The sequence below is a fragment of the Lissotriton vulgaris genome, chromosome 8, assembly GCF_964263255.1.
Source record: "Lissotriton vulgaris chromosome 8, aLisVul1.2, whole genome shotgun sequence".
NCBI classification, from domain to species: Eukaryota; Metazoa; Chordata; class Amphibia; order Caudata; family Salamandridae; genus Lissotriton; species Lissotriton vulgaris.
Genome location: NC_141696.1, coordinates 270,582,452 through 270,598,059, shown reverse-complemented (window position 1 = coordinate 270,598,059; position 15,608 = coordinate 270,582,452).

Below are 15,608 nucleotides of genomic sequence, written 5' to 3'. Positions count from 1 at the left end.
AATGAGTGACTGAGGTAGTGCATTAGTGGAGTATGGGGAAGTAAATACATGTGTTTTTAGGTGTATGGATGACTGAGTGAGTCCATGTATAAATGGTGTATGGATGAGTGACTGCGTAGGAGTTCTTGTAGGAATGAATAAGTATTTGTCAGAGTGAGTGTTTTTGTGAGTGAGTGGGTGCATGAGGTGCTGTATCAGTAACTCACACTGTGTCTAATTAAACTATGGATGAGTGAATAGGTGTGTGATTGGTTGTTTGAGTGATGGAGTAGGGGTATGTGTTGTACTAAAGATGTGAGACTAGTTGTATAACTTGACATATGGATCTGTAACTGCTAATGTGAGAGACTGAAGCTTGATACCATACGTCTTATGTTTTAAGCACATAACTCACTGCCTATGACCTACTTACAGTTTACCCTGGAGGTGGCTTATATGTAGCAGGAGAGGTCTGTATAGACTTGGAAAGATGGTTTAAAAGTCAACTGTGTGTAACAGTTACATTGACACACACACTGTCCAGTAGAAGCTTGAGACATTACAAAAGGTTGAACGGTCGGCATGATTGAGTTGTTGGTGTCACTTCTTCAACACATATTTGAATGAATGTTCATGTCCCTATTTGTGTGCACTTGTATATTTAAAGAAGTACATTGGTGTCAGAGTGCCTTTATTACTGACTCTATGGGTCTGTACAGGTGTATGGAAGTAGCTGTATGAATATGTTACAGGCTATAATTCAGAGTATTAGGATATATAAATCATTATGGATAGTTATATAAGAGGTGTGTCGGGCTGGGAGTGAATGGCCTGTCAGTGTTTCAGTCAAGTCTACTTAGCAGTTACACTGCAATCACACATTATCCAGTATTAGCTGTTGAGAAAGAACGAGAAACGCTTGAAGCATGACATCAATGAGAGCTCCATCTGTCCCACACCACAGGTTTCACCCATCGTGGTGGTGCCAAAAAAGGACAGTGGAGATGCAGTGCACATCTGAGTTGATATTCGCCAGGCCAATAAAACAATTGAGAGAGAAAGACACCCTGGTTCACTCATAGCGGATATGATCATGCAACTGAACAGTGCTAAAGTATTCACCTGTCTTGACCTGAACAAGGGATACCAACAACCGAATTGTAAGAGAACTGCAGGTACATCACTACTTTTCTGACTCGTGTTGATTTGTTCAGATACAAAAGGTTAAGTTTTTGAGTGCCAACAGCTGCAGAAATATTTCAGGATGTTATATGTTAAATAATTCCACATGTTGCACATGCTTTTAATTACAGTAATGACATGCTAGTATTTGTAGCAACGCAAGAGGGGCATGACAAGTGTCAAACACAAGTGTGGCAGTTACTAGCTGATGCTGATGCAGGTCTCAGCCTGAACGCAGCAAAGTTCGAGTAACTCGAGTAACACATTTTCTGATGGAGGAACAACCCCTGACCCTGATAAAGTTAAAGCTATGTCAACTACATGCTTCCTAAAGATGTCACCATACTGAGATCCTTCTTCGAAATGGCCAGTTATTGCTCAAGATCCATTCATGACTTTGCTTCTGGAAGTGCCTCATTGAGAGACTTGACAAAAATTAATGGCACTTTCCAATGGGTTGCTGAATGTGATCAAAGCTTCAAAAGAATAAAGAATGCAATTAGGTATGAGACTGAGATGGCCTATTTTGACCACAAATTACAGATGGAGATTACAGCAGAGGCAAGCCCAGTGGGGCTGGGGACAATACTTGCTCAACATAAATGTCATCCAAATGCTCTGAGACATATTGGGGCATATGCCAGCTGAAGCCTGTCTAACACAGAACATTCCTTATCTCAGCTGGAGAAGGCGAGTCTGGATGTAGTGTGAACCTGCAAATATTTTCATGTGTTTCTATACGGAAAACATTTCACTACCATAACCAATCAGCAATCGCTGCTCACAATTTTTGGTAATCCGAAAGCCAAGAGGCGCCCTTGCGTCGAGAGTTGAGGTTTGAGACTGCAAGAGTATGACTATGCAATTGTACACAAGCCTCTGAAACATTGTAAATGTTAGTGTTTACTTGCTGTAGCAGGCCAAATCTCCATACATCACAGGAATACCAATGATTGGTGTGCTTAGACCTTGACACCTGCCTTATTCCCACACATTCAAGAAAATGAATATTGTCTTCAAGTGCCTCAGTTTTCTTCTCCATCTATTTGGGTGAACATGCAAAAGCACAATTTTTAGGTTTCGCCTGCACAGCGCTTGTGCTGTGCTTGAGAAATCTATTGTATTAAATAGGATCTTAAAGGGGCAACATCTCAGCCCCTTGCTTTTCATTGATTCCTGTGCTTGCTACTTACTTTTCCACCCTTTTTATTGGCTGTATCATTGTTTCTTGCATTTACAAATGCATGTTCGTCACGTGCTTCGCTCATCAGTTTTGCATGGCAAAAGTACTGTTTCCTTCTGCTGTTGGGGCACTTTTTTTAGTGCACACTTTTGCTTAACATCTTTTAATTTTCCTAACTCATAATCCTGGCTGCATGAATTTATCTTTGTATTTTATTTAAACTTTTTGCGCACACATTTCAAGCATGCTTTTGAACTTATGCCTAGACTCAAACTAGGCTCCTCAGCTCCAAGGTTGGCAGTTATGGTCATTATGCCACCTCCTATCTTGCCCCTTTACTCTATTTAGCACTCCAAACAAGTACGCATTTTTGCAGCCCATTCTCCCCACATTGCGACCTCCAACGTTGCTGGCATCCGTCTCCAGCCACCATCTCCTGCCCTGGTCATTACTTTTACCCGCCTCCCCGTCATTGCTTGTTTATTTAGCAAGGTTGCTGCTACCGAGGGTCGCTATCTAATACTAATATCACAGCTGGAAGAATTGCACTGGCTTTGATAATCACGCATTGATACAAAGAAAAGGACAGATTAAATATTTGGTATTATTTGCTACAAATAACAACAAAAAATTAAGAATCACGTAGGCGAAACCTAATGCATTTACCACTGCGTGTTAAGTTTAACTTATACTGCCATGCCATTTTCCAGCTTGTTCCGTAACCTCTCTGCTCGTCTCCAAATCAGAGCCATTTTAAGGCACAGGCAAAGTGGGCTAAATTACAATTGCCGCCCACTACTCATAATAGACATGTTACATTTTTATTGGGCACTTAACATTAATAATATTGTCTAAGACAAAACTACATTATGCAATTTTTCCAGACACACATGATTTAAATAAAAATAATTGGGAAAGATAGGAAATTAAATGTTGCATACTGAATCCACTGGAAAGCAGATACATTAAACACTAAGGGGCAGATTTATGTTGGTAATGCGCCACGTTTGCGTCACGCAACTGTGGCGTAAACGTGACGCATCCCTACGACCCATTTACAACGTGACGCATCTAGGCAGATGCGTCACGTTGTAAAGCCCTGCGCCACTTGTGGGCGTTCCGGGGCAGATGCGCCTCGCAAAAGTGGCTGAGTGAAATCTATAAGATTTCACTCAGTCACTTTCAGGCCAATGCTGCGTCAAAACCCTGTGCCTGCTTGAAGCAGGCGTAAGGCTTGACGCAGCATTGGACAGATAGGGCACCCCCGAGCCTTGCTGGAGCTGCGTCGCGCTTGCGACGCAGCTCCAGCAATGCGCCACCTTTACGGCACAGATGCGTCACGCATCTGTGCCGTTTTTGCCCCTTGGTGCGCCGCATTGTAAATGCGGCGCACCATGGGTGGCGGAGCAGCGGCGCAAAATAACTGGCGCATCCCTGGGGATGCGCCAGTTATCATAAATCTGCCCCCTAATTCCATTTCACCCCCTAATATATTTTATACTCCCTAAACAGGGAAATGTTTACAAGAACCTCCAAAATGTCTATTAGCACGATTGAAAGGAAACCGAAAAGCAGCATTCAGTGCAGAACTTCAGGATGGTCGCTCGTAGAAGTGCAAATGCGCGATTGTGACTCTCAAAAGGTCAATTAGCATGACAAGAGACTAGTCCCTGAAAACCAGGAAGACAGTGAAAGACAGGAAAAGCTTTCTGGGGGGCTGGGGAGATGGTCCCTGTTTCAATGGAGCAAACCTTGCTAAACGTGGTCTACAGAGAAGTAGCAGGGCATAAGACATAATGTTTGCCCTGAGAACAGCAAGCATGGGGCCCAGCACCCAAACAGAGACTCTCAGTGATCCTCGCCTCAAGATCACTATAAATGTATGGTTACAAAAAAACATGAAACATTTGGAAACGCCATACAAAATTCAACGTGTGCGCCTACAATTATTCTGTTAATTATTGCATTCTAAATAAAATAATTTTTGGGCTGCATAAGCTGTAGAGTTTGCGCTCTGTGAAAATTTGAAGGCGGAATGGTGGGAGGTTTTTAAGTTTTTTAAAATATTTTTAACAAGTTATTCTTCTGCAGATACGTATATTGATTAGCTATGTTGGAGAACAAATGCACACAATAGACTACCCTTTCATTTCGGAAAAACATTGCTTTAGCTGAACAAAAGCGTGGAGAAAATAAAATGAGTGACATAATAAGGCATATGGGGAAGAAAGAGAGAAGACGAATGGAGACAAGGAGGAAAAGAGAATCGTAGAATAGTAGAAAAAAGTACATGGAGAGCAATAACAGGAAGAGGGAGTTGGAAGGCCAGGAGAATCATGGCTATCACAGAGGGGAGATGAAAGTGCAGATATTGAAAACAGGATCAGCTGAGAGAGGTATGCGCAAAATAGAAATTAAAAGAAGTAGCAGATACAGGAAACATGCAGGGAGATCAGTACTGGCAAGCAAACAGGTGGGTAGAAAGGTAGGAACAGCAAGATCTTCTGAAGGAAATACAAATACAGGAACTAACGAGGGGAGTGGGCAGGAGAGAAAGAATGCAGGGAGTGCAGGAACAGCTGTAGAAAGAGCAGCAGTTGAGGAAAACACCAGGGGCCAGATATACAAGGATAGTGACTCACTGCGTTCCGCAAGCCATTTTGCTGCGCCCCACTTAGTCACTTTCAGAGCACAGGGATGCGACATATTTACAAGAATACGTTGCATCTCTGTGCTTCCCCCTGGGCTTGCGCACAAACTGCTGCCATGCGCCAGCAAATGCACCCTTACACCATAGTGCAAGGATGCCTGCGTAGTGGGGAGATTGTTTATGTGCAAGAACTGCTGCAATCGTAATACTTGCGGTAAAGTACAAAGCGTACAGTACGAAGAGTATTATAAAATGATATTGTAAAAGCATGATATGGTTTCTAAGCCATAAAATACCTAAGATGCATAAAATACATACAGTGACAAATAATGACTAAAAGTACTCAACTGGTGCTTTCTAAAATACGCCTACCTCGGTGTACCTAATCTAGGTCTAGTACAGGGGAAGGAGTAGGTGAGGTGTAGCTTAGTTTAAGTATTCTTTCCCAAGAATCTATTCCAAGAATTCTCTGAGGGTCTAATCAGCTCCGTACCTTGGTTTAGAATGCAGGAGGTCTTGTATCTCTCTCTCAGGACTCGATTTCCCAGCAAACCGCAAGGGTAGCCTGGAAACACTAGAGCTGGATTTCTCGGCAAGAGAAAAGACAGCGTCTCTCTCAGTGCGTCAGCTAGAGGGTCGGCTTCCTTTGGCACTTGCTGCAGCAGGGCGTTGTGCAAGTAGATAGTCGAACTGCTCCAAACCACTGTGTGTTTGTTTGGACAAGTGTGGGCATATTAACACCTTGAAGGTGCCGAGTTTGACGTAAGTTTGGACATAATAACGTCATTAGAGACTTGATTCTCTGAAAAGTCCATGATTTCTTGGAAAAATTAATATTCATGCAGGGGTAAGTCCCTGACTGCTGAAGGCGGGTTTTTCCAAGAAATCGTTGTAGATTTTCCGAACTAGTGGAAGTAGCCAAGCCGTATTAGGACTACTTGAGCTATGTCTTAATATGGTTGTGATTTCTATGCCTATATTAGGATACAATATTTTATACCTATATAAGGGCATGAATAGGGAAATTTACTCTTGGGTCCTAAAACGCTATACAACAACATCAAGTTCAGTGACTGGTTGGAAGTCGTGGCAAGAAGCATTTTTTTTGCTCAAATATTATGGGGCCGGGTTCAGGAATAGGGATGATAGGAGGGAACGAAGAGGAGTCGTGAGGAAGCATAGAGAGTGAAGGAGAATTGGAGGAAATGTCCGGGGAGGGAAGTAGGTTAAGAGGGAGGGGAGTTAGGGAGAAGGATAGGTCAATTTTGGAGATTTTTTCTGAGAAGTAGCTGGCAATTTCTTCGCAACTCTCAGTGGTGGCAGTAACCTTTGGGGGTGCAGAGGATGTTTGTTTTTTAACAGTGCTGAAGAGTTCTCTGGGTCTGTTTTTGGCCCGGTCGAGTTGGGAGTGGAAGAAGAAAGTCTAAGCATTGAAGATGTGTTTTTTTACTGTTGGATCCAGCGGATCTGAGGAGAGAGAGAGATCAACAGGGGAAGGGTTTTGCCTCCATAAGCGTTAAGTTGATCTAAGTGCGTGCCTCTCATTGTTGAGATCTGGATTGAACCAGGATTTGGAGGAGGAGTTTTTCTGTTGTTTTAGTCTGGCTGGGGCAATTTGGTCAAGGACCTCAACGATGGATTTATTAAAGTGTTCGGTGAGGTCATTGGCATTTTGGGAGGGAGGAGAGAGTCGAAGTTGAGCTTTGACTTTGGTCTCAAGTTCGCCTGGGGGGATGAGATGAAGATTCATGGTCAGTTTCATCTGTTTGATGGTTTTGGGTGGAGGGGGTAGTGCAGAGTTAGTGATCGAGAAAAGGATGAGGTGGTGGTCGGACCAGTCGATGGGAACAATGGAGGAAAGGGAGGCCAGCTCATTGCTAGTAATGATAGCGTAGATTGTGGCTCCTTTGGAGTGAGTAGGAGAGTGGCACAGTTGTTTTAGGTAATTGATGTTGAGTAGATCAGTGATGAGGCGTGAGAAAGTGCCATCTTTCTTGCCTTGGTATGCCCCCACTTTTTTCTGAACTGCTGGTGTGCTTTGACTGAGTGTGCCCTGGGTTTCTGCCAAACCGAATACCCAGGGCCTGTGTTCCTTCCCTAAAACTGTGTTGAAACTAATAACCCAATTGGCATCTCTGGCCACCTATCAGCCCTTAGCAAATGGTAACCTAGGTGCCCAGGGCATAGTGACCAGAGAAGACCCCTGAGGACTGCAGCACTTATTGTGCCACCCTCAGGGGCCGTCTACCCTGTCACCCACACCCTGCCTTTGCAGGCTGAGTGTCTAAGTACAGAACTAAAGAGTCGACATGGCACACATCAGTGTGTGCCATGCCCACAGAACCCACTGCCCTGGCATACTTCAGTCACCTCTCTAGCTGGGTGCCCTATGACAGAGGTGTGGGCACAGGTGCATGAGCCCTGTGCCCATACAGTACCCAGGGCCATTCATGGGCACTGTAAGTGCAGTGATGTCATTCAAAGTATATGATGCTGGGAGGTTGTCATTACGAATTCCACAGCACCATAAAGGCTACACTGAAGACTGACAAGTTTGGTACCAATCTTTTCAGCACATTAACCCTGCACTGATGCCAGTGTGGGATTTAATGTAAAATGCACCAAAGGGCATCTTAGAGATGCCCCCTGAAAACCTAACCTACAATCCACGTCTGGGCTGAGTGGCTGCAGAGGCTGCCACACAGCAGACATGTTGCTGGACCCCTGGGAGGAAAGCCCCCACTCTCCTGGGCCTGCAACAATGCACATCCTGGGTGAGGTGCTAGGTCTCCTCCCCCAGGATGGGCAGGGGGAAGCTTTAAAGGCATGCCGCCTCTGTGAGCTTCTCCAGACCATTTGCTGTACCCAGCAACTGGCCCCCACCAGTCCTGACCCCCACTCTGGTGGGAAGACTGGTGGGAAAAACTACGTCAGGAAGGGGGGGTGTCAGCCTGTGCCAACCCCACCCCTCAGGTGGGGGAGACGAGGTGAAGCACGACCCCGGGCTCCGGCCATCTTGAAGATGGGGAGCCCTGCCCAATCACAGCTAGGCCCCTGCCCCCCTCCCACAGGAGAGGAGCAGGCTAGGGGATGTACCCACCCCAGGACAGGGACCTATTGGCCCCTGCCCTTGCGCTATCTGTAACACCCCTAAATTCAGTATTTAGGGGCTCCCTGAACCTTCCTTCCTCAGATCCCGATATTAAAAGAAGAAAGAAGATCAAGAAGAAGAAGACCCGCCGCGCAGCTTCTAAGAACAGGACGACAACAACTGACTTGGCCCCAGCCCTACCGGCCTGACGATCCTGGAACCTGCTCCTGCCTAAATCCTGGCGAGTCCAGTGGACAGCCCCCTTGGGACACCCAGAGGACCTGCCTGCCTTGACCCTTCTAAAGATTGGAACTCCCATCAGCAGAGGCTCTGCTGCAACAAGTCCCCTGGTGCCAGCCAGGACCTCCGGACCACCCCACTCTGCACCCGCCGAGCCCGGGCCAAGCCCAACCAAACCAAGACCACGAGGACGTCTCCCCTTCGACTGGGACCAAAAGTCCAGTGCCCAAAGACCCTCCTCGAAGAACCAGATGACGCCTGCAGACTCAGAACCAGGGGCCACCCCAACCGTGACCAGCTGAGGGTAAGCTTTTCCAACACCCAAAGACACCCCTGCACACGGCACCCTACAACCCCCTGTGACCTTTCTTTGGGGTACCTAGCTGTGCTCCAACATCCCAACTTACCTCTCGAAGTGCTGGTCGCCCCTGGAGAGTCTCCTTCCCCAAGCCTGCAGCCTTTGTTCCTTTTTGACCTTTCCCATTGGATAACATTGAGCGCCCGACGGTTCGAAAGCATCCTGCATCCAGCCGCCCGAGTGCCGCTGGCTGTGCCACCTTTGTTCAAATAACAAACAGTGGAAAAGGGGCCTGAGGGGAGTACTGTTTAAAGACCTGTTGGTATCTTGTCCCCCAACTTAGCAATGAATAACACGAGAGATACCAGAAGTCTGTATACAGGAACCTAAATAGTGTTCAATCTGTAAGACAAAACCACAAGGTTAATGTACAGAGTATGACAAACCTAAATGATACGGATGTAAAGAACAGGAGAAGAAATGTTTGCAAAGACACCCTACTCAGTGCTCAGAAAAATACCCATCAGCCCGCTCATTAGCGGAACATCGTCATCTGGGTGGTTGGTTGAAAATTGTGGTGTCCAGTATGCCCTTCCTCAGGAACACCTGAGGCTAGCAGAACTTGGACCACTCTGTTGACCCTCAACCATTAGAGATGACCCAGTGCAGGTTGCACAAAAAGGGGGGGTATTGAGTTGCAGTGCTCAGAACATTGTGAAAGAAATGAAAAAAAGGATGAATTGTAATCCAAGTGTGCTAAAAATACCTAACTTGATGTCATATAGAGAACTTTATTGGGTCTGACCATCAAGGTGGTATGATTAAAATGCAGTGTGAGAAAATAGCATGCAAGGAATTGCTATTTACCATGATAGTGAACTCGTCGACATGTTTCAGCCTATATAGGCTTTCTTCAGGACCTATGATACTCTACTGCAACGTTATACTCACTGTGAAAACTACAGAACCACTCCACTTCCTGTTAGTAAGGAAAATGGTATTTCTTCTCCTGTATGTGAAAAAAATATAATAAAAATGAAAAAACTAACAACCCTTGTTGTAAGTTACAGGGACTCTCGCATTCTGCTGATGCTTTGATTAGTCCTCTATTATTCAACTCACCCAAATTATTGGGAGGAACAACTTCACCTCACCTGGCACTGGCTCAGAGTGAAGGAGGCCACGCACTGAAAAAGAAAAAATAAGCAAAACATGCGTTTCAGATAACCAGTGTTAGACTTAGAACAGTCAACAATAATAGTTAATACACCTACAGCCACACAAAATATAGCAGTTTAGGAGGCTATAGATTCTAGATGGCAAAACCCTGTTGTTTAGAATGTAATGCATCAATTACAAGGACCTGACCCTTATATTAGGCTCAGTGTCAAGGGTAGTTTTGTATGTCCCAGAATAAGTGAGGAAGGAACCCCATTGCTAGAGCCCCCCCTAAAAATATCAAAAAGGGGGCATTAACGCTTATGCTCCAGTTAATGCTCTAAAGTATGGCAAGATCGCATTAGATCATTAGATCATTAGATCGCGGAGAGGTGAGAGCGCACATCCTCTCGTGTTCTTTTCCTATGGGCGCTTTTTTCTAGGAATTATGAAGGCTGAAGAGGACTTGATACGAGCAATTTTGCCTTTACACCTACTGTCTGATAATAAGACAGTTTTTCTTTATCAATGCGATTTTTTATTCTCACTCTCAATGCGATCTTGCCATACTAGAGCATTAACTGGAGCATAAGCGTTAATGCCCCCTTTTTGATATTTTTAGGGGGGGCTCTAGCAATGGGGTTCCTTCCTCACTTATTCTGGGACATACAAAACTACCCTTGACACTGAGCCTAATATAAGGGTCAGGTCCTTGTAATTGATGCATTACATTCTAAACAACAGGGTTTTGCCATCTAGAATCTATAGCCTCCTAAACTGCTATATTTTGTGTGGCTGTAGGTGTATTAACTATTATTGTTGACTGTTCTAAGTCTAACACTGGTTATCTGAAACGCATGTTTTGCTTATTTTTTCTTTTTCAGTGCGTGGCCTCCTTCACTCTGAGCCAGTGCCAGGTGAGGTGAGGTTGTTCCTCCCAATAATTTGGGTGAGTTGAATAATAGAGGACTAATCAAAGCATCAGCAGAATGCGAGAGTCCCTGTAACTTACAACAAGGGTTGTTAGTTTTTTCATTTTTATTATATTTTTTTCACATACAGGAGAAGAAATACCATTTTCCTTACTAACAGGAAGTGGAGTGGTTCTGTAGTTTTCACAGTGAGTATAACGTTGCAGTAGAGTATCATAGGTCCTGAAGAAAGCCTATATAGGCTGAAACATGTCGACCAGTTCACTATCATGGTAAATAGCAATTCCTTGCATGCTATTTTCTCACACTGCATTTTAATCATACCACCTTGATGGTCAGACCCAATAAAGTTCTCTATATGACATCAAGTTAGGTATTTTTAGCACACTTGGATTACAATTCATCCTTTTTTTCATTTCTTTCACAATGTTCTGAGCACTGCAACTCAATACCCCCCCTTTTTGTGCAACCTGCACTGGGTCATCTCTAATGGTTGAGGGTCAACAGAGTGGTCCAAGTTCTGCTAGCCTCAGGTGTTCCTGAGGAAGGGCATACTGGACACCACAATTTTCAACCAACCACCCAGATGACGAGGTTCCGCTAATGAGCGGGCTGATGGGTATTTTTCTGAGCACTGAGTGGGGTGTCTTTGCAAACATTTCTTCTCCTGTTCTTTACATCCGTATCATTTAGGTTTGTCATACTCTGTACATTAACCTTGTGGTTTTGTCTTACAGATTGAACACTATTCAGGTTCCTGTATACAGACTTCTGGTATCTCGTGTGCCACCTTTGTCCCGTCCTACTTCCCCCTTGCCCTGAGCAAGTGACCAGGAGCCCAGCTCCCACTGCCGCGTGGACTGCTAGCCAGCAGCCACCAACCGAAGGCCCCCTTTCCCTCGTTGTATATCATTGGGCCTAACTACCTCTGCACCCGGCCGCCCCTGTGCTGCTGGGGCTGAACCAACTGTACTTACCTGACCCTGGGGGGCCCCTGAGTCTATGCCCAGAACCTTAACTTCACCAGCCAAATATTCAACTGGAAACCGGATCTCACTTACTTGCCATTGGATAACATTGACCAATTTTGACTCGATCATTTTTTAAATGTGAAGTTTTGGAAACTGAAAATATACATATAAAATCAGCTGAATTCCGTATTCCAAAGTACTCACCTGTGAGCAGGGGAGAAGCCAGTACTGTACCTTGCAGCCCAGTACTGAACCGCAAAAGTAATCCTTACCGGGTTTACTAGTAACCTGTATTTTCTCCATAGGAACCCATTGTCTGCTTTTCTATGAAATTTCTTCTATCTACTTTTGAAAACTTGAAATATTCTTTAAAAATCATACGAAATACTGAAACGCAATTACCTACCTGTTTTAAGTTAAGACCCCAGTGCTGGCCCTAGGAGCCCAGTGGATTACAAAAGTAACGCGACCATACTTTACCTGCAACCTGAATTTTCTCGCATTGAATAACATTGCCAGTTTTTCATTGAATAGTTTTAGTGTGAATTTTTAAAACAGCTTTATATTCAAGAAAATTCACTACTGTAACGAAAACGTGTGTGCTAACCTGCTTTCAGCTTAGACCCCACAACTGAATTTAGGATCTAGTCCTGGAACTACTAAAGTAATCTGTACTGTAATCAACTGTACTTTTATGATAACAATCCATTGAGCTCAATGCTAAAGTGTGTCTAGACTTGAGTTGCCTTCAGCAATCCCTGTACCTATTGTGCTAACAACATTTTATTGCCTCCTTGCAGAGTAATTACATGAGAGTACTCCTATCTAGCAAAGTATATTTTTATGCCTGTTGGTTCTAAAAATAAAGCAACTATATCTTTTGATATAAAAACAATTGGCCTGTAGATCAGTCTTTGAATGTGTGAAATCCTTTGCTGACTGAGTGTGTACAACAAATGCTTTGCACTGCCCTCTGGTACTGCCTTACTGCTCGACCAAGCTACCACTTTTGAGAGTATGGTCAGTCCTGACTTTAATCTCAGTTATACCTTTGGGGTTTGTGGACTCTATACAGGCTGTAATTCATTATATTCCAGCATATATAGAGCCAATTTCTCACAGGAGGTTAACCATAGGATCGTCCTTTTTGTTCCAATGAAGGTTAAAATCTCAGAGGAAGAGGTTTTTAGAGTTGGAAAGTGAGGATTGGGTAAGAAGGTCAGACAATTCTTCTACGAAAGGAAGAGGGTCACCGGAAGGGTGATAGATATTGTGTAGTCGAACTGGAGGGGAGGCCTGTACTTTAAGTTCCGCTCCTAAGTATTCAAAAGTAGAATAATCGGAGTTGAGCAGAGGGGTGAGTTGAAGTTCGTTTTTGTAGATTATTGCTATACAGCCTCCAATTTTGACAGGTCTATCTTTTCTGAGGATAGAGTAGCCAGGGGGGAGAGCATATCCAGAATGGAAGAAGAGTGATCTTTCAGCCAAGTTTCAGTAAGAAAGGGGATGTAAATGGATTCGCTAAGGATGGTTTCCAAAATTTCAATTACATGTTGGACAGCAGAGTGACAGTTAACCAGCATGCAAGTCAGGGCTATAGGGTTGGTTTTAGGGGAGGCAGGATTGTATATTGGTAAATTGAGGGGGAAGTCTTGGTGAGGTTGGGGAAGTTAGAATTCTGTTGGTACCAAGGATCACAGGGATAGGTGCTCATGGGATCAGAGGGTCAGTAGTCAAAAAGCAAGGTGGGTAAGGATTACAGAGGTCAGGTAAGACGGAGGCGTGGAGAAGGTTCGAGGTGCAGAATGTTTTAGGTGTATCATTACAGAGGGGTTAGTGTCCCATTGCTGGGGGGAAGTAGTGTTGTTTAGTTCAGTACACAGGGGAACAGAATGATTGGGGCGATTAAGTGAGGAGAGGGAGTTGACATCCTTTCTGAGAGGGGTGAGTTCAAACAATAGGTTAACAAGATGGAGTTCTATATTAAAAAGCGTCTGGTGAATAAGGGAGAAGGGGAAGGAGGCAGGGAGCTCGTAGGGACTTGGAGGATGTTCTGCGTTAGTCAAGGCGAGAGGTCTGGGGCGAGGAAGGGGTGGGAGCCCAGGTGGAGTGTGGAGAGGGGAATTTTGATTACTGCCTGAAGGGAGAGAGGTGAGGTGGGACAGGGCAGACATGGGAGACTGAAGAGAGTCAGTAGAAGGAAAGGGTGTTCGGGGAGAGTGAGGAGGGTTAACATCCTGGTTAAAGAAAGGAAGGTCAATTAGGGGAAAGAAGTTGGAGTAAGTGATTGAGTCGGAGGGAGGTCAAATTGAGGGGGCTGGGAAGAAGAAGAAGATAGAAGCGAGGAACTGATAAGAGTTGTTGTAGCCTTAAGAGGAGGAGAGAGAGTTTGGGTGGTTGAGTGAATCAATAGGAGGGAAAGTTGTTAAGGCAGGGAGAGATTGAGAATCTGTGTTTGAGAGACTTCCATGGTGTTTTCAAAGTCGGTATGAGGAGGGATTAGAGGAGGTGAAAGAGGAGGCATAGGGTCAGAATGTGATTGGGAGGCTGATGGGTCAGAAGAAGGTATCGAGAGTGGCTTGGCTAAGGTGTTAAAGTGGTGTTCCAAGATGGTGAGATGTTTTTCAGAGGCTTGGATGAGGATGTTTCCAGATTTGAAAATGGAGATGTCTATTTCACAAAGAAAAGTAGAGGAAGGGGTGGTAGATTTTCAAACCATAAGGGATTCTGCATGACTTCGTGATAGGGGGGTGGTGGAGGAAGGTGCTTTTCCATTTAGAGGTAGTTGGTTTTTACAATCAAGGTGAGACTGCAGTAGTTATGTGCAAATAACATTTCTTGGTGACAAATTAGTAGTTTGTGTTTAAAGTTTTTCTTAGCTATTTTGGAGAGGTTAGGGGGATATAGGAAGGTCTAAGAGCTTGGGCCTTGTCTAGTGATAGGTGCATCCACTGTAGTAAGAGGGTGAGTCAGGGGGGCATTGGTATTCAGTTTAAGGCGGGAAGGTCAGTGACTAGAGTAAACCCCTGAAGAGGCCTGAGCTAGGAAGAAGTTATAAATGGTGTGTGGGAGCGTTAAACCTGTTAAAAAACTAAAACGATGGGGCGAGGTGACATAAAAATGCAGAGAGAATGGTAGATAAATAAACCACAAGCCCAAGCATATTGTCTAACTACGGGTAGTGTCAAATGGTAAATATTAGGGGATCACAAAGAGGCAGGACAGTTAACAGTGTATGTAGCGCAATAAGGATAAAAAGTTATTAAACAGCTCAGCAACAATACAGGAGTATGCATCCAAAGTAAAAATTCAATACAATATGACGTTGTGATGTGGTAGGGCAATTATGGAGCATAATGAGCTTTGGGTTTATTAAACTACACATGTCATGATTTCAAGCAAAGGAGGCGTATGAAAGCGTAGGTAAGCCCGACTTCAAGTCAGGTGCTGGCTCTAGCCCAGGGGGCGAATAGTGTGCCGGGAGTCAGGACAGAGGTAGGGTATTTGTCGAGGGGGTATAGTGTAAAATCAGATGGAGAGAGTCCTGGGGTGAGGTCAGGGTGAGTAGCAGAATCAGCTTAGCTAGCAACAAGACCTTAGATTCATTGGGGAATATAAAGACCCAAGCGACCTGACTATCCAAGATTTAAAGACAGGACGTTAGGCAGCGATTACTTGGAGGTAGAGCTTTTGAGGGTATTACATCTTCATATAGGATGCAATTCAGGCAAACCTTTTGCGGTCTTGAAGGAAATAATTACCTCAAGATATGAGGATAAAAAGGTCCGACTAAGCCAGGTCAATGTCAATGTCAATGTCAAATGTTCTTGTAGAGCGCACATGGTGCAAGCAACAAAAAACAGCGAAACGGACCGCAACAAGAACACTAGAGTCCGGCTTACTGAGGGAATAGCCAAGTTTTCA